Below are 23,874 nucleotides of genomic sequence, written 5' to 3' on the forward strand. Positions count from 1 at the left end.
TGCACTTGGGGGAGGGAGCATCATTGGGCAGAAAGAGATGGGGCGGTGAGGCCTGGGGGGAAGGGGTGGAGTAGGGGCAGGGCCTGGGGCAGAGCTGGGGTTTGAGCACTCCCCAGCACATTGGAAAGTCAGCGCCTGTGCTCTGTGCCTTGATGGCTTCCAGTCCAGACTGGAGGCCTCCCTGGAAGGTGTTTTAGTCAAAATCACAGAGCAGGGGCTCACGGTCTGACTGTTGTGCCGACGGCAGCGCCCTTTCCCTGTGGGCATCTGCAGCTCTCGCGCTTTCCTGCTGCCCAATGTTGCTACCCACCTTTCCACCCATGTACATCCCGGTTGTACCGCCCACCCCTGCCCGAACGGCAGCTGCCTCAACAAGGCTTAGCTCTGCAGCAGCAGTGGCAAGAACTCCAATCCCACCACCCAGCAACCCCAGGGCCGCCCCCCCAATGGTGACACCCATCTTGATGGCGTGACTCTGATAGCACTCTCCATAGGTCTCTAGGAAGGTGTTTGCCTCCTGAGTCAGCTCCTCCTCTAGCGCCGTCAGCAGGGCCTCCTTCTCTGGCTCCGGCTCCTTCATCTCCTCACAGCACCACCTCAGCAGCACCCTGCACTCCTGCACAAATTGCTTTGCTACTGTGCTTGGTGTCACCATCAGAGAGTCGATCGTGTGCTGGGCCAGGCTGTCCTGCGTTGAGCGAGAGAGGAAGGAGAGAGAATGGGGGGAGGAGGGGACAAAGGCTGTTAGAAGGAGCGGGTGTGTGACCCTGTCTCACCCATGGACCCTCTGGCTAGAGCCACCCCCTCCCCCCATGACTGCTATTGGGGCCCCACCATGCCAGGTTCTGCACATACCCTACCCCCCCCCCCACTGGGTGCTGCACAGACCTCCCCCCACAACCATGACTGGGGCCCCAGCTGTGCCAGGGCTGGAGTCTCCCAACTCCGCAGCCACTCTACAAGCAGATATGAGGTCACATATCCTGTCCTACAGCTCATAGTCCAGGGGGCTGACTGGGATGGTTCTCAGGGCGTCCCCTGGCTGGGGCATAGCCCCCCACCTGGACTCACCTTCTCCTTCAGAAACACAGCGTGGTCTGCGCTGGCCCTGTCCAGGACTCTCTGGTTGTGGAAGGTGACGGCCATCTGCACGGGGAGGACACGGCTGGGGTGAGCTGCAGTTTGTGGGGCCCCATCTCCACCTAGCGGCTGCAGCTTCCACCGCAGCAGCCTCAGGTATCAAAGCGACACACTTAGCTGCTGTGGCAGCCACTTGGGGCTTCTGGCACCACTGGTCTCCAGTCTGATCCACACAGCAACCCAAGCTCCGCTCTTTCCCTGCCATGACCTGCACTTCGCCCTTGCAGCACTTCCCTGTGGTCGAGGACTTTGGAAACTCCTGTCCCAGCCTGAGACTGATGCCCAAGAGCACGTCAGTGACACCGGCTCTCACGGATCTGGAGGTATTTGGGGTTTTTATTCATCCCCAGGAGGCAGGTGGTCTGGGTGTGAATCTCAGCTCGTTTGGGGGTGGGGGAGGGGTATTGTTCTGGGCTGGGTTAAATCTTGTAGTGGAGGAGCAATGATTCTGGAACAGTCTCTGCTCTGGTGCTGTGCTGGAGTGGCTATTGTGGAGTAATTCTTCTTAAATAGCTATACTGGTCTGTTACCTGATGTAGATAAGCCCCCTCCCCCATTCTCCTCTAGAAGGGGGCCTGGGTAGCACCCGTCCCAGCTGATCTGAGGCTGACGCCCAAGAGCACTTTATAGTCCGTGTCAAAGGTTATGTCTACACTGTGATGGAAGGCCAGGACTAGTAGCACCTGAGTTAGCAGCCCCTAGGTTGTTAAACCAGGGCTGGAGTGTCTAAACTCGTAGGCACTGACTCTGTGGGTACTCCGGGGCTGGAGCACCCATAGAAAAAAATAGCCCTGAAGATCAGCTCCTCCCGTTCCCCCCAGCCCTCCCGCCCACTGAGATCAGCTGTTCAACAACTTGCAGGAGGCGCTGGGTGGGGGGAGAGGAAGGAGCAGGGCAGGAAGAGGTGGAGGAAGAGGCAGAACAGGACGAGAAGAGGCAGGGCAGGTGTGGGAAGAGGAGGGGCAGAGAGGGAAGAGATGGGCCAGGGTGGGGGCTTGGAGGAAGGGGTTGGAGTGGTGGGCAGGGCCTGGGACAGAACAGGGGCCAAGCACACCCCGGGAACTCAGGAAGTCAGTGTCAATGTCTACACTCATTTGTAACCCTAGGTTAGGACTGGTTGAACCCTGGGTCCCAGCCTAGGGCTCCAGCATCTACACTGCATTATGTGGGCCTGAGTCCAATCGCCCCATCCCAGACTCCCTAGTGTCCTCCCCAGCTGCCGCTGCCCTTTTCCCCTTTGGTGGTGGTGCAACCTGGGAAAACTGGACTGTCCAGCAAACTTGAATGGCGAGAAGAGAAGGAAAGTCGGCCCCATGGGATTGTGGGATACATTCGGCAGCCTCCCAGAGCACGAGTCCAGCAGGCCTGCATCTACACTGCAAAGTAACACGGCTTGAACCCTGGCTTGTGTCTTGACTTAGGCTCAGACCTGCCACCCCTGTGGAGTCCTGGGATCTTGGGTCTCTGTATCCAAGGATCACAAAAATGGCACAGGGGCCATGATGAACACAGCAAGAGAGGAGATGCTGTTGCATTATGGGAAATATAGTTTAGATGCCTCATTCTTCTGTATAGGATTATGTCATGCTCCCCTGGTTGGACTACATCTCCCATGATGCACCAGGGCCATGATGCCTGGTTTCCTCTCACCAAAAGAGGCAATGTTGGTACATCATGGGAGATGAAGTCTTGTTGCCCATTATCCTCCATGGCTGGCTGGGCTCATGAGAGGTGCTGCCCAACCTATAGTGCAGAATTGGGTACATGAGGAGCATGAACAACAGTTCCCAGGAGCCTCCTTGGCAGCATTGCCAAATGGAAACTTTCAGGGGTTTTGCAGAAAGCTCAGCAGTTTCTGCAGGAAAAACAAAACCACAAATGCCCACTTTTGGGCCAGCTCTGATAAACTGCTGTCATTTAAAAGCCAAAACACCTCAGGACTGGTTGATGCTGCAGGTTTCATGGGTGAATCCTTCAGCACCAGCTGCTCTCTAGACAAGTTCTTCAACTTTGGAGTCCAAGAACATGAAATTTCCCAGTCGCCTCCCGCGGGATAGAACCAGTTCCCAACAGCTGCCCAGCCCTGGCATGGATGGGAGATGAGAGATACCCCACAATCAGGTCAGAGGTGGAGACGGTACCTGACAGGGAGAGGAGAAGCCTGAGCGATGTTTCTTCATCGCCTCAGTGAATTTCTGCAAAGAAACCAAAAGAAATCATCACCTCAGACTCCACAGGGCTTAGAAAGGCTGGGAACATGGGGAGGGCTTTCGTGGTGCTGAGATGCAGCCACCTCTTCGGTGGGGCAGCTGAGGAAGAGCTGACAGTGGTGTTGCATGGGTATTGGGGTCATCACTGACTGCTAGCAGAGAACACCCATCCTGGTCCCTCCAGCACAGCTGGCTGGTCCCACCTTTATGTTGGCAGCGAGCTGTGTCCCGGTGAGCAGCGCCCCATCCTGGTCCCTCCGGACATGTTGACTGGCCGAGCTCACCAGGGTGGTGACATAGTCCCTAAGGCTGTCCCGGAAATCCTCATCCATGTCTGCAAAGCGGAGAGAGGTGGATGATGTGGGGGGAATCTAGGGACGCTCTGATCCTCCTTCTCTCTACCTTCCACATGCAGGCACTCCTCTGATCTCCCTTCTCTCTACCATCCATGCACAGCCATGATCAGTGCCCCAGTCGCATTGCTCTGCACATGGCAGGGGGCTCAGAGCCGCTGTCTCGGGTCCATTACCTCTCAGGGTTCCCTTGCTCCCAGTCATGATCTACTTGCCAGGGAAGGGGAGCAGGTAACAGCAGCTGCTGCTTCTGTTCAGTGCTTCCAGGGCCTTGGGATGTTTGCAAGTGGATGTCGCCTCCAGCATCTGCCGGAGCCAGGAGGAATCCTTACATTGAAACACAGACACCTGTGTTAACATTAGCCAGACCTGCTGGGCAGTCAGAGAGGGTGTGGAGGAGCCCTCTCTGGAGGGGAGCAGTGAACAAGGCCGGGGATTGCAGGAAGAGAAAGGAGTGGCTGCCAGCCTGTCTCCCCATCTCAGGTCCCAGTCTCCTCTCTCAGATTCCAGTTTCTCCAGACTGCTTGTCCCAGACTGCTCCTTTCCCTTCCCTGGCTTGGCTTTTCTCCCCTCCACACTGCAATCAAGTTGCTTCCTTCTCCACACTGCCTGGGCTCATTGAGAGCATGGGAGAGGCAGGAGGTCCCTTCTCAGTTCTGGTGCCGGCCTGGAGCAGCAATTGCAGGGAAAGTCCAGCTTTGCTTCTGCAGCCCCTGGCTGGAGCATGCTGGGTCACTCTGTGGGGACGGCGCACGCTCAGTCTGGGCAGCTTGTGGAGCTGTGAGGGGCTGGAGCATGGACAGTGTGGATGGACGGATTCTTTGGAGACTTTAGCAGCTAAACTCTAGCCAGTCTTCTCCTGAGCACGTGCAAATTGAGATTATCCAACGGCCTGTTACTTGGCCAAATGTGGGGGGATTTTCTTGGGAACAGCCCATGGCATATCTCTGACATCTAGGCCACACTCCTACCAAATTTCAAGTCCCTGCTCTGGAATAGGAGGGCAATAGAGATGTTCAAAAAAAGGAACATCAGAATTTTCTTTCAAAGAACGTGTTTTTCTTTAGCCTCATTCTCAGAAACGGCTGGATGGATGATGATTGCCTGTTCTGTTCATTCTCTGTGAAGCACCTGGCATTGGTCACTGTCAGAAGACAGGAGAGTGGGCTAGATGGACCTTTGGGCTGATGCAGTACAGTTCTTAGGGAGAAAGAAGGAAAGAATTCAGCTGGAGGCAGAGAACAAGCATGGAAAATTTAAGCCTAAACAGTTAAAGTTTGGCAAAGTTATTATCAACTGAAGAGGGGTCTTAGAATGGAATTTATCATGCAACTTTTATGAAGTATGGTGCTACCAGCCTCCCTGGAGGGGAAAGGCCCTGTATCCCATTCCCCACCCGCCAAGCCCCACACTCACCTGTCTGACGTCTCTCAGATGCTGCTCCCCACCCTGGGCTACGAGGACCCCGGGGCTGCTCCAGTACCGCACCAGCAGGTCTACGTGCTGCAGGGGAGACAGGAGGGGAGTGGGGGTCATTGAGAGTGGGGGGAGGCTGGGATGGGAAGAAGGATGGTGTCTGAAGGGGAAACTTCAACCCGTAGGGAGTGGGGGAGGAGGATGCATGGGGCAGGAGGACACTGTGGACTGAGGGAGTAGGATGCCTGGGGCAGGAGCATGCTGTGGGGGAGGGGGAGGTGTGCAGTGTGGGGATGCATGGGGCAGAGTGAGTGGCGGGGGTGGGGGAGTTTTCTCACCTGAATGGGCTGCAGTCCATAGGCTACTCCCACCACTTAGGCCACCCTGCAGAAACATCTGTGGAGTGGAGAGAATGGGGGTGGCATGGCTGACTCTGGGACTTGAGAAGCTTTTACCCCAGGTGGTGGTGGAGGAATCCTGCCCGTGAACACCATCTGAACCACTCCCTCTGCCCATTTCAGAAGGTGAGGCCCAGTGGGAGCAAAACAAAGCTGGAGATGAATGGAGGCATTTTCTGTGAGGCAGAGAGAACAGGCCAAGGACGTGGGCAGCGGCAGATTGACTGTTAAACACTCTGCTCTGGCACAGGGCCTCCCAACAAGAGGGGGCCCCAGGGCCAGGCACTCAGGCAGCTCAGCACTGGTGCTCCCCCGACGGGGGGGTGCTCCTCCATGGAGGGGGGCTGTGGGGGCAGCCAGAAGCTGTGAGGGGCAAGGGAGCAGGGAGAGAGGCTCACCCGCAGCCTCAGGGGGGCAGGCGGGCAGTGCAGGGGGCGGGAAAGCGGCGAACGCAGGCGGAGGACTCAGGACACCAGGCGGCCGCGCAGCCAGCCGGAAAGAAGCTGCTGCCCCTGCTCCTCCTGAGTCTTCTGCCCGCGCTCACAGACCTGGATTCAGAAACGAGGCGAGGCTTTAGGGGCTGCAGCCTGGGGCCCCCTGAGTCCCTTCATTCTGGCCCTGCCTGCAGGAGGGGTGGGGAGGCGGCTCCGAGAATCGCGGCCAATGGAAGCTGTGGGAGGCGATACCTGCAGGCAAGTGCAGGGACACGTGGAGCCACCTGCAACCTATGCACCTGCACCAAATGGGAGCTGCAAAGAGTAAGCGCTTTACACCCCAAACCCCTGTCTGAGACCTGAGCCCCCTCGCACATGCTAAATCCCACCCGGATGTTCCACCCTCAGCCTTGCGCCTCCTCCCGCACCCTAACTCCTACCCAGCCCCTGCACCCCCAGCCCTGAGCCTCCTCACACACCCTAAATCCCACCCAGACGTTGCATCCCCAGCCCTAAGCCTCCTCCCACACCCTAACTCCTTCCCAGACCCTGCACCTCCAGCCCTGAGCCCCCTCCCACACCCTAACTCCTACCCAGACCCTGCACCCCCAGCCCTGAGCCTCCTCCCACACCCTAACTCCTACCCAGCCCTTGCACCCCCAGCCCTGAGCCTCCTCCCTCACCCTAACTCCTTCCCAGACCCTGCACCCCCAGCCCTGAGCTTCCTCCCACACCCTAACTCCTACCCAGACCCTGCACCCCCAGCCCTGGGCCCCCTCCCACACCCTAACTCCTTCCCAGACCCTCCACCCCCAGCCTTGAGCCCCCTCACACACCTTAAGTCCCACCCAGACGTTGCACCCTCTGCCTTGAGCCTCCTCCTGCACCCTAACTCCTTCCCAGACCCTGCACCTCCAGCCTTGAGCCCCTCCCGCTTCCTAACTCTCACCGAGACCCTCCATTCCCAGCCCTGAGCCACTCCCGCTCCCTCACTCCTACCCAGCCCCTGCATCCCCAGTCCTGAGCCTCCTCCTACACCCTAACTCCTTCCCAGACCCTGCACCCCCAGCCCTGAGCCTCCTCCTACACCCTAACTCTGACCCAGACCCTGCACCCCCAGCCCTGAGCCTCTCCCTCACCTTAACTCCTACCCAGACACTGCACCCGTAGCCCTGAGTACGAGGAGGAGAATGGAGAAAAAACAATGAAAAATGGGGGGAGGAATAAAAATTAAGCTGAGGAGATGGCCCCAAAAACTCTAAATCTGCCACTGGATGTGGGGCACGGGGGTCAGGTGCCAGGAGATGGCCATCGATGCAACACTGTCCATGTCCTATGCCCCACAGAGGAGCAAGTCTGGTTCCTGGACTCACTCCTCTGCTGGGCATGGAGCCATGGAGGTTGGGAACGGGATGGTTCACTAATCCAGCTATGAGGTCCTTTCTCCCAGGGGTTCCGAGAAGCACTCCCCACACCCGACAGAAACACCCTTGCCTCAGGCTGAGAGACACTACCGACTTTCTTAGCATAGACTTAGCAGTGAAATTACTCCTCTGCTCACACCTCAGAGAATTTCGGCCACACAGCATTTCCCCAAGCTCTCCCCATGCCAGTGTATCTCTGCATTAACCAGGTTTTTGCCAGTGACTGGACCCAGGGCAGCAAGGACAGATAAAAACCTCCCAGAGACAACCTGTTCCCTGCACAGAGAATCCCCCCGCACAGGGCAAGGCCCAGGCATACCTAAGGGCTCATATGCCAAGGGCTCAATCCAATGGGGCTGGGGCTGGGTAAGAGCCTGAAGAGAAGAGAAGAGCAGAGCAGGGGGCAGAGCGACCACCCGAGGCCCTGCCCCCAGCAGCTTCTCACCGATGGCAGAGCTGGGCTGGAGGGGAGGGAGGGGTCCTAATGTTGACCCGGTGGCCGACGCCGGACACCTGAGAGCAGAGAGCTGGGCTGGGCTGTGCGGTGACAGTGCTGACTCCAGAGGCCCACGTGACAATGGGAGAGTCAGTTTCTCTCTCTGGGCCTCAGTTTCCCCACAGGATCCATGGGGAGGGATAATAACTCTGTGGGGTTAATGGGAGAACTGGCCACGTTCTGTGTCGCGCTGCCCAGCCTCACCTCCAGGTATTCGAGATCCAGGTCCTTCACCCTACGGCCAATGTTCAGTATCTGGAAATAATCAGGAGACAGATGGAGGTACAGCAACGAGCAGCGACGGCTGCCCCAGGCCACTTCCTAGCCACTTCCCAGCCATGTCACCCACCCCGATCACAGCATCCCCTAGTGCCGTATGGGGCATCGGGGCCAGCCCTGACCCCCAGCGGAGAGCGCCCCCTGCTGAGCCTTCACCCATATCCCTGCAGTGCAGCACCCCTGAGTGCGCACGGGGCATCAGGGCCAGTCCTGCCAATTAGGGGAGAGTGCCCTCTAATTGAGCCCCTGCTCCCTGCAGCACAGCGCCCCCCCAGATGAGAACCTCCCCCCAACCTGGTAGTTGCTGAGCAGCATGGACATGGCAGAGAGTTTAATGCTCGTTTCCTTGTTCCTTTCAATGTCCATGGAGCCCTCAGTGTTGACCAGCAGCACGGCTACCTGGGGGCCATGAGTGAGAGCCCCAAGTCAGCTCCTGGCTTCATCCAGCCACCTACGACTCCTCTGCCCCTGGAGTCTGCCCCCTGCTCCACTCCTCTGGAACCTGGCATCTCGTTTCCACCGACCCTAGTGTTAGCTCCCTCCTCTCGCTCTTCTCCATTCCCCCCATTATCTCTCCATCAGGTTCCCCTGGGGCCTCTTTCCCCATGTCTCCATCCCTCCCTATTTCCCCCATTCCCTCTGTTCCCAGCCCTCCACCCTGTTCCCCCTTCCCCTTCTCCCAGTGCCCCCATGTCTCATTCCTCCCTTCCCTGTGCACCGGCCGTGTTCCCCACTTACCTGGCCCACCCTGGCCAGGACCCAGAAGGGCTGACTCCACACCCAGAGCTCCTTGGTGATCCTCTGCTCATCCGCTCACCACTCAAACCCCTCTAGGGGCTCGTCCTCGTCCATCCATGCCCCATCCCTTGCGTCCTGCCATGGAGAAAATGGTGGGGGGCTCAGTGCAGGATGGAGGAGAAGAGTGACTGGTCCCCCCAAACCTCCAGACTGTAAGTCGTTGGAAGGGAATGGGGGTTACTTACTAGTGTGGGGTGGGGAGGAACACAGGGTGAGGGGCATTCTCAGAATCTGAGAGACAGATACACAGACCCACGCCATGGTTGTGGGTTAATGCTTCTCAAGTCCCAGACTCACCCCCCCTCCGCATTCTTGCATGTGGCCCAAGTGGTGTGAGCAGCCTAAGGACTGTCTAGACAGACAGACGGACATGTTGAGTTCCAGACAAACACACAGGCAGACATGCTAGGGTCCAGCCATGGCAACAAGTAACTGGACATGTGGGTATGTGTATGTGTGGTGTGGGGCTCTCATAGATGGCTGTACAGCTCTGAGCCCCCCAGCAGGGGGCAGGATGGGGCCACTCACACCCCAGTTCACTCCTGCTCCCGTTTACACTCACCAGGCTCTGGAGCCGGCGCAGCAGGTAGTTCATCAGGAAGGATTTGCCCCAGTGCTGCTCCCCAACAATGGACACCAGGCAGACGGGGCGTTCCCCACCCCACCCTGCTCCAGACAGCGGCTCAGGGCCTCCTCGTCCAGGATCAGGCCTCCTTTCTTGTCCAGACGCACCAGCTGCACCGGCTCCATCTGAGGTCCTGGCCCCTGCTGCAGGGAGAAAGCAGGGTCAGACCTGGGAACCCACCTCTGAGCCAGCTAGTCCTCCACCCCCAGATCAGAGCCCCTGTGCCCCATTCCCTACCCACTGAGCCAGCCAATCCTTCCCCTTGGCCTGGATCACAGTATCATTCCCTGGAGGGGAAAGGCCCCTAGTTCAGGCCTGCACAACTCGTAAAGTGGCGAGGGCCACATTACTCCAAAGACGACAGCTGAGGGCTGAAACCTCCTGGCCCTGCAGAAACACCCTGCCCCAGGGCCGCCCAGGCCTGCCCCACCAAAACAGCTGTGGACCAAAAAGGAAGGTTGGAGGTGGGGAGGTGAAACTTTATTTTAAATCAACCAGGGGCTCCCAGCTGAAGAGGTGACTGGGAGCCCTCAGAGTCAAATTAAAGGGCCCGGGGCTCCGGCGGCTGGGGGAACCCGGCAGGGCCAGCTCTAGGTTTTTTGCTGCCCCCAGTCCCAGCACTGGACTCCCCCTTGTACCCCCCTGCTGCCCCAGTCCTGGGCTTCCCCCCCACCCCAGCACTGAGCTTCCCCCTTTCCTCCCCACCAGTGCCCCCCCCACACACCTCCTGCTGCCCCAGCCCTGGGTCACGGGTAACTCGCTCCCAGGGCAGGTGATTCAGCAGGAATTTTGGATGTGCACAGAACACAGACAGGATTGGTTCCCGTATGGTTACAGAGCTGCAGTAAAGTGGAACAATTTTCAGCTTGTGTGATTGGAGGATATCTGGGTGCATATTATAAGACTGTCCTCCATAAATGAGGAAAAGTTGAGGTGCCTTTATTATTCTTTTGTTCCACTCTTTCTTTCTATGGGGAATTTGCCAATGCAATATCACTGTCTTCCTTTTAAAACAGACAAAAAGGCAATGGCCGTTGAAAATAGCAATTCCAGTCCTAATAACCACTGGGAAGCATTTCTTGCTCAATTTTATCCTACTTTTTCTACAGCAAGTTACAGTGGATCAGTATATTTGATTTGGGAGAAATGAAGTAACAGCTGCCTAAACTGAGCTTGAGCGCTCCTGAATTTGACGTGTTCAAATCTGGAAGGCAGGTGCTGGGGGGAGGGGTGCTGTGGGCTCCCTGGGGGAGCATGGCAGCAATGTGTCTGGAGCTGGTCGGAGCCAGACACGCTGTTCTGAGTGGCATGGTAAGGGGGCTGGAGGGTTGGAGAAGGGGTAGGGGACTCCGGGGGGGCAGTCAAGGGACAGGGAGCAGGAGGGATTGGATGGGGCGGAGGTTCGGGGGGGCAGTTGGGACAGGCAGCAGTTGGATAGGCATGGGAGTCCCAGGGGTTTATCAGGGGACAGGTAGAGGATGGGGTCCTGGGGGGAAGTTGAGGACGGTCTTGGGGGGGGCAGTTGGGGACAAGGAGAAGGGAGGCTTAAATAGGGACTGAGGTCCCAAAGAGCAGTTAGGGGCAGGGGTCTCGGGAGGAGGCAATCGGGGGACAAGGAGCAGCGGCATTTAGATAGGGGGGTGGGTTCCTGGGGGACAGGCCCAGGAAAGGGGTCCCAGGAGAGGGATATCAGGGGACAAGGACCAGCAGTGCTTAGATAGGGGGTGGTGGTCCTGGAGGGCAGTTGGAGCAGGAGTCCGAGGAGGGGGCAATCAGCGGCTGCAGCCAGGATTCAAAGGGCTCTGGGGTGCCCACAGCTGTGGGAGCTCTGAACCCTTTAAATCCCAGTTGGGGCCAGGATTCAAAGGGCTCTGGGCTGCCGGTCTCTGCGGGGAGCCCTGAGCCTTTTAAATCCCAGGTGGCCCCACCGCCAAAGCCACGGCCGGGATCCAAACGGCTCTGGGGTGCCCAAAGCCGCGGGCAGCCCTGAGCCCTTTAAATCACAGCCGCAGCTGGGAATCTCAGCGGGCAGCCCAGAGCCCTTTGATTCCTGGTCGCGGCTGGGATTTAAAGGGCTCAGGGGGCTGCGGGCAGCCCAGAGCCCTCTGACTCCCTGCCGCGGTTGAGATTTAAAGGGCTCTGGGCTCCCCGCGGCTACCTGCAGCCCAGAGCCCTTTGATTCCTGGCCGCCCCTGGGATTTAAAGGGCTCAGGGCTCCCGGCAGCTGCGGGCAGCCCAGAACCATTTGATTCCCGGCTGCAGCTGAGATTTAAAGGGCTCAGGGGGCTGCGGGCAGCCTAGAGCCCTCTGACTCCTGGCCGCGGTTGAGATTTAAAGGGCTCTGGGCTCCCCGCGGCTGCCGGCAGCCCACAGCCCTTTGATTCCTGGCCTACTGGGATTTAAAGGGCTCAGGGCTCCTCGCGGCTGCGGGCAGCCCAGAACCGTTTGATTCCCGGCTGCGGCTGAGATTTAAAGAGCTCAGGGGGCTGCCGGCAGCCCAGAGCTCTTTGATTCCCAGCTGCGGCTGGGATTTAAAGGGCTCTGGGCTCCCCGCCGCTGTAGGCAGCGCAAAGCCCTTTGATTCCCTGCCGCTATCGGGATTCAAAGGGCTCTGGGCTGCCTGCAGAGTGCTGTGTGCAGAGGATTTAGAATCCCCCCCGCAGCCCCAACAGTGAGGCGGCCCGCGGGCCGTATGTTGTGCAGGCCTGCCCTAGATTCTTGTTGGGACACATGAAGGGAGACTGCGCCAGGCTGGGGAAGACACATTAAGAAATGAACGCTCAGGGGATCTTCAGTGGGATTCTCCCTGTCCCTGGAGGAGGAGAGTGAAGGTGAGACAAGATGCTGACGATCAACAGGTGGCTCAGGCAGTGGGGCTAAGGAGGGCTTGGGGATGTTTAACCACTGGAAGGTGCTCACAGACAGAGGACTGTTCTCATGGGACAGGCGCTACCTGAACAGGGAGGGAGACAGACTTCTGGGATGGAGGCTGGCACAACTGATTAAAAGAGTTTTAAACTAGGAATCTGGGGAAGACGGTTGGGAGATGGTCTTGGAATCTCCAGGCCTGATTCTCACACTGAGCGGGAGGCAAATCAGGTAGGAGAGGGCGCAGCAATGGAGAAAGAAAGGACAGAGGGCAGGAGAATGGACGACATGAGGAACATTAGTGCCAAGAGCACCGACACTAACAGTCAGGTGGCTGATACTGGCAGTAAAATGACTGTACCACCCGGGTGACATATCTGAGCAAAGCCAAGCAGAAGCAGTGAGGTGTCTGCCTAGCAATGCCAGGAGCCGGGTGACAAAATGGAGGAATTAGAATACGGGTGCAGGATGGGAAACCAGATATTGTCGGGAGAACAGAACCATAGGGCAAAGCAGCCATGGCTGGGTTACAAGAAAGAAAGAAAAAAGGCAGAGGTGGTGGAGTAGCACTGTATGTTAATGGTGAGGTGGAGTGGAAAGAAATGAGAAGGGATGGAATGGAGAAAACAGAATCTGTTTGGGTCTTAATCATGTTGGGCAAGAAAACTATCAAAGGCTCCTCTAGGATAGCGCTTGGGGTCTGCTACAGACTCCCAGGATCCAGTTTGGGTATGGACAGAGAACCATTCATAGTGTGAATGCAATAAATACTACTGGGAATTGTGTGATTATGGCAGACTTTAATTTTCCAGATACAGATTGAAGGAGAAGTGCCACTAATAATGGTAGGGCCCAGATATTCCTGCATGTGAGGAAAGCCTTGGTTTGAATGATCATAGATTCATAGACTCTAGGACTGGAAGGGACCTCGAGAGGTCATTGAGTCCAGTCCCTTGCCCTCACGGCAGGACCAAATACTGTCTAGACCATCCCTGATAGACATTTATCTAACCTACTCTTAAATATCTCCAGAGATGGAGATTCCACAACCTCCTGAGGCAATTTATTCCAGTGTTTAACCACCCTGATAGTTAGGAACTTTTTCCTAATGTTCAGCCTAAACCTCCCTTGCTGCAGTTTAAGCCCATTGCTTCTTGTTCTATCATTAGAGGCTAAGGTGAACAAGTTTTCTCCCTCATCCTGATGACACCCTTTCAGATGCTATCATGTCCCCTCTCAGTCTTCTCTTTTCCAAACTAAATAAACCCAGTTCTTTCAGCCTTCCTTCATAGGTCATGTTCTCAAGATCTTTAATCATTCTTGTTGCTCTTCTCTGGAACCTCTCCAATTTCTCCACATCTTTCTTGAAATGCGGTGCCCAGAACTGGACACAATGTTCCAGCTGAGGCCTGACCAGCGCAGAGCAGAGCGGAAGAATGACTTCTCGTGTCTTGCTCACAACACACCTGTTAATGCATCCCAGAATCACGTTTGCTTTTTTTGAAACAGCATCACACTGTTGACTCAAATTTAGCTAGTGGTCCAATATAACCCCTAGATCCCTTTCTGCCATACTCCTTCCTAGACAGTCTCTTCCCATTCTGTATGTGTGAAACTGATTGTTCCTTCCTAATTGGAGCACTTTGCATTTGTCTTTATTAAATTTCATCCTGTTTACCTCAGACCATTTCTCCAATTTGTCCAGATAATTTTGAATTATGACCCTATCCTCCAAAGCAGTTGCAATCCCTCTCAGTTTGGTATCATCTGCAAACTTAATAAGTGTACTTTCTATGCCAACATCTAAGTTGTTGATGAAGATATTGAACACAGCTGGTCCCAAAACAGACCCCTTCGGAACCCCACTTGTTATACCTTTCCAGCAGGATTGGGAACCATTGATAACTACTCTCGTGAGGTAATTCAGTTCAAGCTAAATGGAAGGATAAACCAAAACAGGTCGGCAGCTGGGAGTCCTAGATTCATAGAATCATAGAATCCAAACAGCCAAACTGTAAGAAAGTTAATGGCATTTGGTAGGAAAGTGGATGTCCTGCAAAACTCAAGGATCAGAGTAAGGAGGAGGCTTGGAATTACTTTAAGTCAAAGTTGCAGAAACTGTCTGGAGTCTGCATGCAGGACAGAGCTCCAAGGTCGGCTGCAGGGGTATTGCTGCTCCAAGCAGCCAAAAAAAAAAAAGAAAAAGCCGCGATCACGATCTGCGGCAATTCAGCGGGAAGTCCTTCACTCTGAGCGGAAGTGAAGGACCCGCCATCAAATTACCGTCAAATACCTAAAAGTGCCACCCCCCTCTGGAGTTGCTGCCCCAAGCACCTGCTTGATAAGCTGGTGCCTGGAGCCGGCCCTGCAGAGCTCGTAGGGAAGGGCTGCTGACCAAACTGGATGAAAAAGGATCTCAAACAGGTGATTAATAGAAAGCAGAAAGTCTACAAGTAATGGGAGATGGGAAGGATCAGCAAGGAAAGCTGCCTCCTGGAGGTCAGAAAGTGTAGAGAGAAGTGAGAACTGCCAAGTGCCAAGCAGAGCTGGACCTTGCAAAGGACACTAAAACCCTTTGGAAAAGGTTATTTAACTATATAAAGAAAAAGAAACAAGAAAAGAAGTGAGACCACTAAACACTGAGAATGGGGTGGAAATAAAAGATAGGTGTGGACCAACATCTAAACAAATACTTTGCTTCAGTTTCAATCAGTGTAATTAGAAGCTTGTGGCAAGATGGCTAATGAGAACAAGAATATGGAAGTAGAAATTGTGATGGTGCACACCATAAGGCTTTATGGGGATATACTTATGAATGAAGACCCTGGACTTCAGAAAAGCAGACTTTGACTCCCTCAGGGAGTTGATGGGCAGGATCCCCTGGGAAAATAACATGAGGGGGAAAGGAGTCCAGGAGAGCTGGCTGTATTTTAAAGAATCCTTAGTGAGGTTGCAGGAAAAAAACATCCAAACGTGTAGAAAGAATAGTAAATATGGCAGGCGACCAGCTTCGCTTAACAGTTAAATCTTTGCTGATCTTAAACGCAAAAAAGAAGCTTACAAGAAGTGGAAGATTGGACAAATGACCAGGGAGGAGTATAAAAATATTGCTCAGGCATGCAGGAGTGAAATCAGGAAGGCTAAATCACACTTGGAGTTGCAGCTAGCAAGGGATGTGAAGGGTAACAAGAAGAGTTTCTACAGGTATGTTCGCAACAAGAAGAAAGTCAAGGAAAGTGTGGGCCTCTTATTGAAGGAGGGAGGCAACCTAGTGACAGAGGATGTGGAAAAAGCTAATGTACTCAATGCTTTTTTTGCCTCCATCTTTACAAACAAGGTCAGCTCCCAGACTGTTGCACTGGGCAGCACAGTATGGGGAGGAGGAGAAAGAAGTGGTTCGGGACTATTTAGAAAAGCTGGACGAGCACAAGTCCATGGGGCCAGATGCACTGCATCCGAGGGTGCTAAAGGAGTTGGCGGATGTGATTGCAGAGCCATTGGCCATTATCTTTGAAAACTCATGGCGAACGGGAGAGGTCCCGGATGACTGGAAAAAGGCTAATGTAGTGCCCATCTTTAAAAAAGGGAAGAAGGATGATCTGGGGAACTACAGGCCAGTCAGCCTCACCTCAGTCCCTGGAAAAATTATGGAGCAGGTCCTCAATGAATCAATTCTGAAGCACTTAGAGAAGAGGAAAGTGATCAGGAACAGTCGGCATGGATTCACCAAGGGCAGGTCATGCCTGACTAACCTAATTGCCTTCTGTGAGGAAATAACTGGATCAGTGGATGAAGGGAAAGCAGTGGATGTGGTATTCCTTGACTTTAGCAAAGCTTTTGATACAGTCTCCCACAGTATTCTTGCCAGCAAGTTAAAGATGTATGGGTGGATGATTGGAGTTTAAGATGGATAGAAAGCTGACTAGATCGTCGGGCTCAACGGGTAGTTCCATGTCTAGTTGGCAGCCGGTTTCAAGTGGAGTGCCCCAAGGGTCGGTCCTGGGGCTGGTTTTGTTCAATATCTTCATTAATGATCTGGAAGATGGGGTGGGCTGCACTCTCAGCAAGTTTGCAGATGATACTAAACTGGGAGGTGTGGTAGATACGCTGGAGGGTAGGGATAGGATACAGGGGGACCTAGACAAATTAGAGGACTGGGCCAAAAGAAACCTGATGAGGTTCAACAGGGACAAGTGCAGAGTCCTGAACTTAGGATGGAAGAATCCCATGCACTGCTACAGACTAGGGACTGAATGGCTAGGAAGCACTTCTGCAGAAAAGGACCTAGGGGTTACAGTGGACAAGAAGCTGGATGTGAGTCAGCAGTGTGCCCTTGTTGCCAAGAAGGCTAACGGCATTTTGGGCTGTATAAGTAGGAGCATTGCCAGCAGATCAGGGGACGTGATCGTTCCCCTCTATTCGACATTGGTGAGGCCTCATCTGGATACTGTGTCCAGTTTTGGGCCCCACACTACAAGAACAATGTGGAAAAATTGTCCAGTGGAAGGCAACAAAAATGATTAGAGGGCTGGAGCACATGACTTATGAGGAGAGGCTGAGGGAACTAGGATTGTTTAATCTGCAGAAGAGAAGAATGAGGGGGGATTTGATAGCTGCTTTCAACTACCTGAAAGGGGGTTTCAAAAAGGATGGATCTAGACTGTTCTCAGTGGTACCTGATGACAGAACAAGGAATAATGGTCTCAAGTTGCAGTGCGGGAGGTTTAGGCTGGATATTAGGAATAACTTTTTCACTCAGAGTGGTGAAGCACTGGAATGAGTTACCTAAGGAGGTGGTGGAATCTCCTTCCTTAGAGGTTTTTAAGGTCAGGCTTGACAAAGCTCTGGCTGGGATGATTTAGTTGGGGATTGGTCCTGCTTTGAGCAGGGGGTTGGACTAGATACCTCCTGAGGTCCCTTCCAACCCTGATATGCTATGAATCTATGAATGTATATATGATATAATTGGAATATGTTTTATGCTACATATACCATGTAACATATCTCTGTAAAGGTTGTGATCTACTGAATCTATTCCTCCTATTTGTATGCATGTACCGTTTTTGTGTTCAAAGTTATGAATACTGGCTGTATTCTTGCATCAAGCATTTGGTCAGCTTCTTGAGAAAGGAATGTGCAAGTTAAGTGCCCAGTCAAGAAACCCTTAAGAGACAAAAGAGCTTGGAAGGCTCCAATCCACATAAGAAGTCTACCTGAGGATGTTCAAGGTAGCATGTAAGCAGTGGCTGCTGCCTGTAAAAACTGAGTCATACATGGACATGTGACTTGCCCATGTGATTCCAAATCTCCATTTTGTGACTGGATTCTACACAGGAGGAGAGAGAGGTCTCCACCCACAAGAGAAAGTCTATTTCAGCCCCTGAGAGACCCCTCCATTTTGTCTTCAGCTGACTCTCCACCCTCAAGGATACCCGAAAGAAACCGGAACAGGGGGGTATGAGTGATTGCTGGACCCAGACTAGGGGGGAATCTAGTCTGTAAAAGGAAGCTCACTGAAACATTGCTGAGGGTGAGGATTTTATCTGTATTCAGTTTTATTTCTGTATTAGAGATAGATTTGCGTGTTTTATTTTATTTTATTTGGTAATTCACTGTGTTCTGTCTGTTACTACCTGGAACCATTTAAAGCCTACTTTCTGTATTTAATAAAATCACTTTTTACTTATTAATTAATCTAGAATACGTATTGGTACCTGGGGGTGGGGGAGAACAGCTGTGCATGTCTCTCTATCAGTGTTATAGAGGGTGAACAATTTATGAGTTTACCCTGTATAAGCTTTATACAGGGTAAAATGGATTTATTTAGGGCAGTGGTCTCCAACCTTTTTCATCTGGTGGGTGCCAGACGACGAGCCACGGAGGACTGTGGCAGCAGACGAGCATCCGCTGAAATGCCGCCAACAAGCAGTGTCATCCAGAGGCGTCGCCACTGAAATGCTGCCAAAATGCGCTGAAATGCCGCAACTGAGTGCTCAAGGCGGGAACACTTCTTCTTAATCTGCTTCCAGGTAAGCCTACAGCTGTTAGGGGACGTGGTTCAGACCTGGGTCTGGGTTTGCAGCAAGTTAGCAAGTCTGACTTAAACCAGGCAGGATTTCTGAAGTCCCAAGCTGCCGGGGTAGGAAAGCAGGGGCAGGAGTAGTCTTGGCACATCGTTTGGCAGTTCCCAAGGGGGTTTCTGTGATCCAGCCTGTCACAGAAATTGTCACTGAATTGGCTGAAATGAAAGCCAAATTCAAAGAAGCTTAATGGGACCAAACAGTGGGTCTGGATCTTCTCCATCAAAGAATATTAAAGAAACTGGCACATGAAATTGCAAGCCTAATAGCAAGGCATCATAATTAATCTGTAAGAGTCTGGGGTAGTGCCCTAAGAGTGGAGACTTGCTAATGTAGCACCTATATTTAAGAAAGGAAAAAAATGTAATCCAGGAAACTACAGGTCCATTAGTTTGACCTCAGTTGTATGCACGGCCTTGGAAGAAGTTTTGAAAGAGACAGTAGTTAAGGACATAGACATAAATGGTAGTTGGGATAAAATACAACTTGACTTTACAAAAGGTAGATTGTTGCCGGATCAACCTGATCTCTTGCTTTGAGAAGATAACCGATTTTCTAGACACAGGAAATGCAGTAGATCTAATCTGCCTGAATTTCAGTAAGGTGTTTGATACAGTGCCACATGGGAAATTAATTTGGAGAAGATGGGAATTAATATGCGAATCTAAAGGTGGATAAGGAACTGGTTAAAGGGGAGACTACAACGGGTCGTACTGAATGGTGAACTGTCAGCCTGGAGGGAGGTTACTAGTGGAGTTCCTCAGGGATCGATCTTGGGACCAATCTTATTTAACATTTTCGTTAGTGACCTAGGCACAAAACGCGGGCTTGTGCTAATCAGATTTGTGGATGACACACAGTTGGGAGGTATTGCCAGTACAGAGGAGGACCGGAATATCATACAAGAAGATCTGAACAACCTTGAAAACTGGAGTAATAGAAATGGGATGAAATTGACTAGTGAAAAGTGAAAGGTCATGCATTTAGGGTCTAACAACAAGAATTTTTTCTATAAGCTGGGGATGTATCAGTTGGAAGTGACAGAGGAGGAGAAAGACCTGGGCGTGTCAGTTGATCACGGGATGACAATGAACCACCAATGTGATGAGGTCATTAAAAAGGCTGATGTAATCCTAGGATGTATCAAATGAGGTACTGCATTTCCATCAGAGACAGGGAAGTGTTAGTACCGTTATACAAGGCACTGGTGAGACCTCATCTGGAATGCTGTGTGCAGTTCTCCCATGTTTAAGAAAAACTAATTCAAACTGGAACAGGTACAGAGAGGGGCTACTAGAGTGATCAGGGGAATGGAAAACCTGTCTTATGAGAGGAGACTGAAAGAGCTTGGCTTGTTTAGCTGAACCAAAAGAAGGCTGAGGGGAGCTATAAACACATCAGAGGAATAAACACAGGGGAGGGAGGGGAGTTATTTAAGTTAAGCACCAATGTTGGCACAAGAAGAAATGGCTATAAACTGGCCATCAACAAGTTTAGGCTTGAAATTAGACAATGATTTGCAGCCATCGGAGGAGTGAAATTCTGGAACAGCCTCCCAAGGGGAACAAAAAACCTAACTGGATCCAAGCCTGAGCTTGACCAGTTCATGGAGGAGGATAGTATGAGGAAGTTGCCTATAATGGCATTTATGGCCCATCTGTGACTTATTAGCAAATATCCCCAACGACCGGAGATGGGACACTAGATGGGGAGGGCTCTGAGGTACTACAGAGAATTCTTTCCCAGGGGTCTGGCTGGTGGGTCTCGCCCACATGCTCAGGGTGTCACTCACTGATCACCATATCTGGGGTTAGAAAGGAATTTTCCATAGCTCAGAAGGCTAGAGACCTGGGGATTAGGTTCACCTTTCCCTGCAGCATGGGGCACAGGTTACTTGCTGGTTTGAACTAGAGTAAACAGTGAAGTCTCTGTAACTTGAATTCTTTAAAAAGCAGCAGAGTCCTGTGGCACCTTATAGACTAACAGATGTATTGGAGCATGAGCTTTCGTGAGTGAATGCCCAGTTCATCAGACGCATATCACCCACGAAAGCTCATGCTTCAATACGTCTGCTAGTCTATAAGATGCCATGGAACTCTCTGTGTTTTTTACAGATCCAGATTAACATGGCTACCCCTCTGAAACTTGAATTCTTTAGATAATGCTGTGAACACTTCAGACTCAGCCAGAGGGTAGTGGCCTATTACAGGAAGGTGAGGGGGGAGGCGGGCGGGCGGGAGGTCTTGTGGCCTTCGATGTGCAGAAGGTCAAATTAGGTGGTCATGATGGGCTCTTCTGGCCTGCAAGTCTATGAGTCTGTGTCCAATTCCCCACCCTTCTGAGCCAGCCAGTCCCCACCCTGAGGCCAGATCAGGGCTGGCACCCCCTAAAGGGGACAGGCCCTGTGCCCCATTCCCTGCTCCCCTGAGCCAGGCAGTCCCTGCCCTGGGGCTGGATTGGGCCCAGTATCCCCGACAGGAGAAAGTTCCTTTTCCCCTTATCCGACCCGTCTGGTCTCACCGGCTCCGGCTCTTCCCGCAAGAGCTTGGTGAATTTCTCCACCAGGTTTTTGACGCGTGTGTCTGGGATCATCCTGCCCATGGAGCAGATGACATACCCGGAGCTGCTCCATCCCTCTGATCCCGCAGGCTTGGTGAGATCCACTGGGTCAGGCGCTAGCACATGGGAACACGGGGCTGACGTGCTAAAGCAGGGGGGATGGGAGCCAGGACTCCTAGGTTCCTTTGTTAGTTTTCACCACTTTGCTGGTACGTTTCCATTCACTGCTGTGCGCTGGCCACTCCCATTTGGAGGCAGGGCTGGCAAGTGCCTCTCTGCTCATGGGGTTTTGGGTTGCCTGGGGGCCCAGGAGCACAGCACCCTGAGCTCCAACGGGGATGACACAGACAATCCTGCCCCTGAGCTTAGCCCGCTAGAAACACCTGACCTGCCAGGACGTGGGCTCAGCTGGGATGTGAGACTCTCAGAGCCCCCAGGTGTCTGCCAGCCCAGCCAGCCAAGGGACCTCAGAAACGCCAGCTGCTGTTGCTGCTGTTGTTATTGCAGGGAGGCTGCCTTGGGCATCTTGAATCCCCGTCCCCCCAGCTCACAGGCCCCGGGGCTCCTGGAAAAGCAGAAGTGGCCAGAGCAAACCGCCCCACCCCCCAACCGCTAGCCACAGGCAGGGGGAGGGGATTGAAGGAAGGTCATCAGAGAGCATCTGGGCACTAAGCCCAGCAGCCCTGATGGCCAGAGCCAGCCCTGCTCTGCCACGTGGTGAGTCTCGGAGCGTCCTGCTCTGAGATACCCTCAGCCCTGGACCTTAGCTCTGCAGGTGCCTAACCCTGGAGCTGGGCCTGAAGGAGCTGAGGCTCACACGAGACAGGAAGTGACAAGGGCTTTGGGACAGGAAGTGGCTCCCTCCCTGAAAGTCGGACGGCTTCCTGGAGATAAAGGGCTTTTCAGCAGATGGAGGATGGGGGGGGCCCCCGGCAGTGGGAAGAACCCAGGTGCCCTGGCTCCCCATCCCCACTAATCTAACACACCAGACCCCACTCCTCTCCCATTGCTGGGGAGAGAACCCAGGAGTCCTGAGCCCAGATGTCGTCCCTGTCCCTGAGCCGTGGGATGGGGTTTATGCCCTTATGTGGGTACAAGTGGGTCCTGGGGGGAGAAGCCCTCCCTCCCCCGCCCCAGCAGATGAGCCAGGATGTGGCTGAGCTGCCTTGGTTTGCAGGTGGCAGGGGATGGATGGGGGAGGGGATAGAGGGGCTCTTGGGGGGGGGAGGGTTGGGATGGGGCAGCAGGAGGTGGGGGTGGAGGTCACAGTGTGAGGTGTTTGTCCCCCAGTGTCTAGGTTTGGGCACATGGTGCCCTGCGATCCCCCCTCTTCAATGAACCCCAACCCCCTCCCCGCTACCTTCCCCCCCCAGCCCCCAGACACACTGGCCTGTGCATAAGGTAGGAAATACACCCCCCTCCAGACACCCTTCTCCAGTAGAGACCAATGCTGTCCCCCTGTCATAAACAGATAGCTAAGGGTTAATGTCTCTTTCACCTGAAGCACCTGACCAGAGGACCAATCAGGAAACTGGATTTTTTCAACTTTGGGTGGAGGGAAGTTTGTGTCTGAGTCTTTGTTTTCTGTCTGCCTGCTTTCTCTGAGCTTTGGAGAAGTAGTTCTGCTTTCTAATCTTCTGTTTCTAAGTGTAAGGACAAAGAGATCCGATAGTAAGTTCTATGGTTTCTTTTCTTTGGTATTTGCATGAATATAAGTGCTGGAGTGCTTTGATTTGTATTCTTTTTGAATAAGGCTGTTTATTCAATATTCTTTTAAGCAATTGACCCTGTATTGTGTCACCTTAATACAGAGAGACCATTTGTATGTATTTTTCTTTCTTTTTTATATAAAGCTTTCTTTTAAGACCTGTTGAAGTTTTCTTTACTGGGAAATTTCAGGGAAATTGAGTCTGTACTCACCAGGGAATTGGTGGGAGGAAGAAATCAGGGGGGAGATCTGTGTGTGTTGGATTTACTAGCCTGATTTTGCATTCCCTCTAGGTGAATAGGAAAGTGCTTTTGTTTCCAGGACTGGGAACGGAGAGGGGGAGTCATTCTGTTTGGATTCACAGAGCTTGTGTCTGTGTATCTCTCCAGGAGCACCTGGAGGGGGGAAGGGAAAAAGGATTATTTCCCTTGGTTGTGAGACTCAAGGGATTTGGGTCTTGGGGTCCCCAGGGAAGGTTTTTCAGGGGGACCAGAGTGCCCCAAAACACTCTAATTTTTTGGGTGGTGGCAGCAGGTACCAGGTCCAAGCTGGTAACTAAGCTTGGAGGTTTTCATGCTAACCCCCATATTTTGGACGCTAAGGTCCAAATCTGGGACTAAGATTATGACATGGTGTAGCAGCGGTTGGGATATAGACAGAATCCAGAAGCCAGTAGGAATATTATATTTTTCTCTTCTCTGCTAAGGGCTTTTTAGCAGAGAGAAACAGTTTGGTTTTAAAAGGGAACCAGAGAGAATTTTTTTTTCTGCTCTCTCTGGCAGTTTGTGGCTTGCATGTTAAGCAAGAAGCCATTAAGGAGCTGTTACAGGTCTTTTGTCATGCAATAGCACTCCCATTGAGAGTCATTACCAGCACTATATATATGCAAATAAAGTGGTTTTTCAGGTTTACTTAACATTGAAGATTAGCTAAAGGCACTGTTGCTAGGCAGACTCCAGGAGGCAACAGAGCCTGCAGTTCAGAAGATAAACACCGGAGGGCACCCCAACACAAGAAAACAGGAATCATGACTTCTAAGGCAAAAATGGAGGCCGAAGAGCAATTCAAAGAAGCTGAACACAGGCG

At 53.0% G+C, this 23,874-nt stretch overlaps 1 pseudogene; it reads right to left on the reverse strand.

The window, feature by feature from the left end:
• Positions 1-193: 193 nt before the first annotated feature.
• LOC127052386 (RING finger protein 112-like) lies at positions 194-21,113 on the reverse strand (annotated as a pseudogene).
• Between the last annotated feature and the right edge of the window lie 2,761 nt (positions 21,114-23,874).

Source organism: Gopherus flavomarginatus, chromosome 5 (genome assembly GCF_025201925.1).
Source record: "Gopherus flavomarginatus isolate rGopFla2 chromosome 5, rGopFla2.mat.asm, whole genome shotgun sequence".
NCBI classification, from domain to species: domain Eukaryota; kingdom Metazoa; phylum Chordata; order Testudines; family Testudinidae; genus Gopherus; species Gopherus flavomarginatus.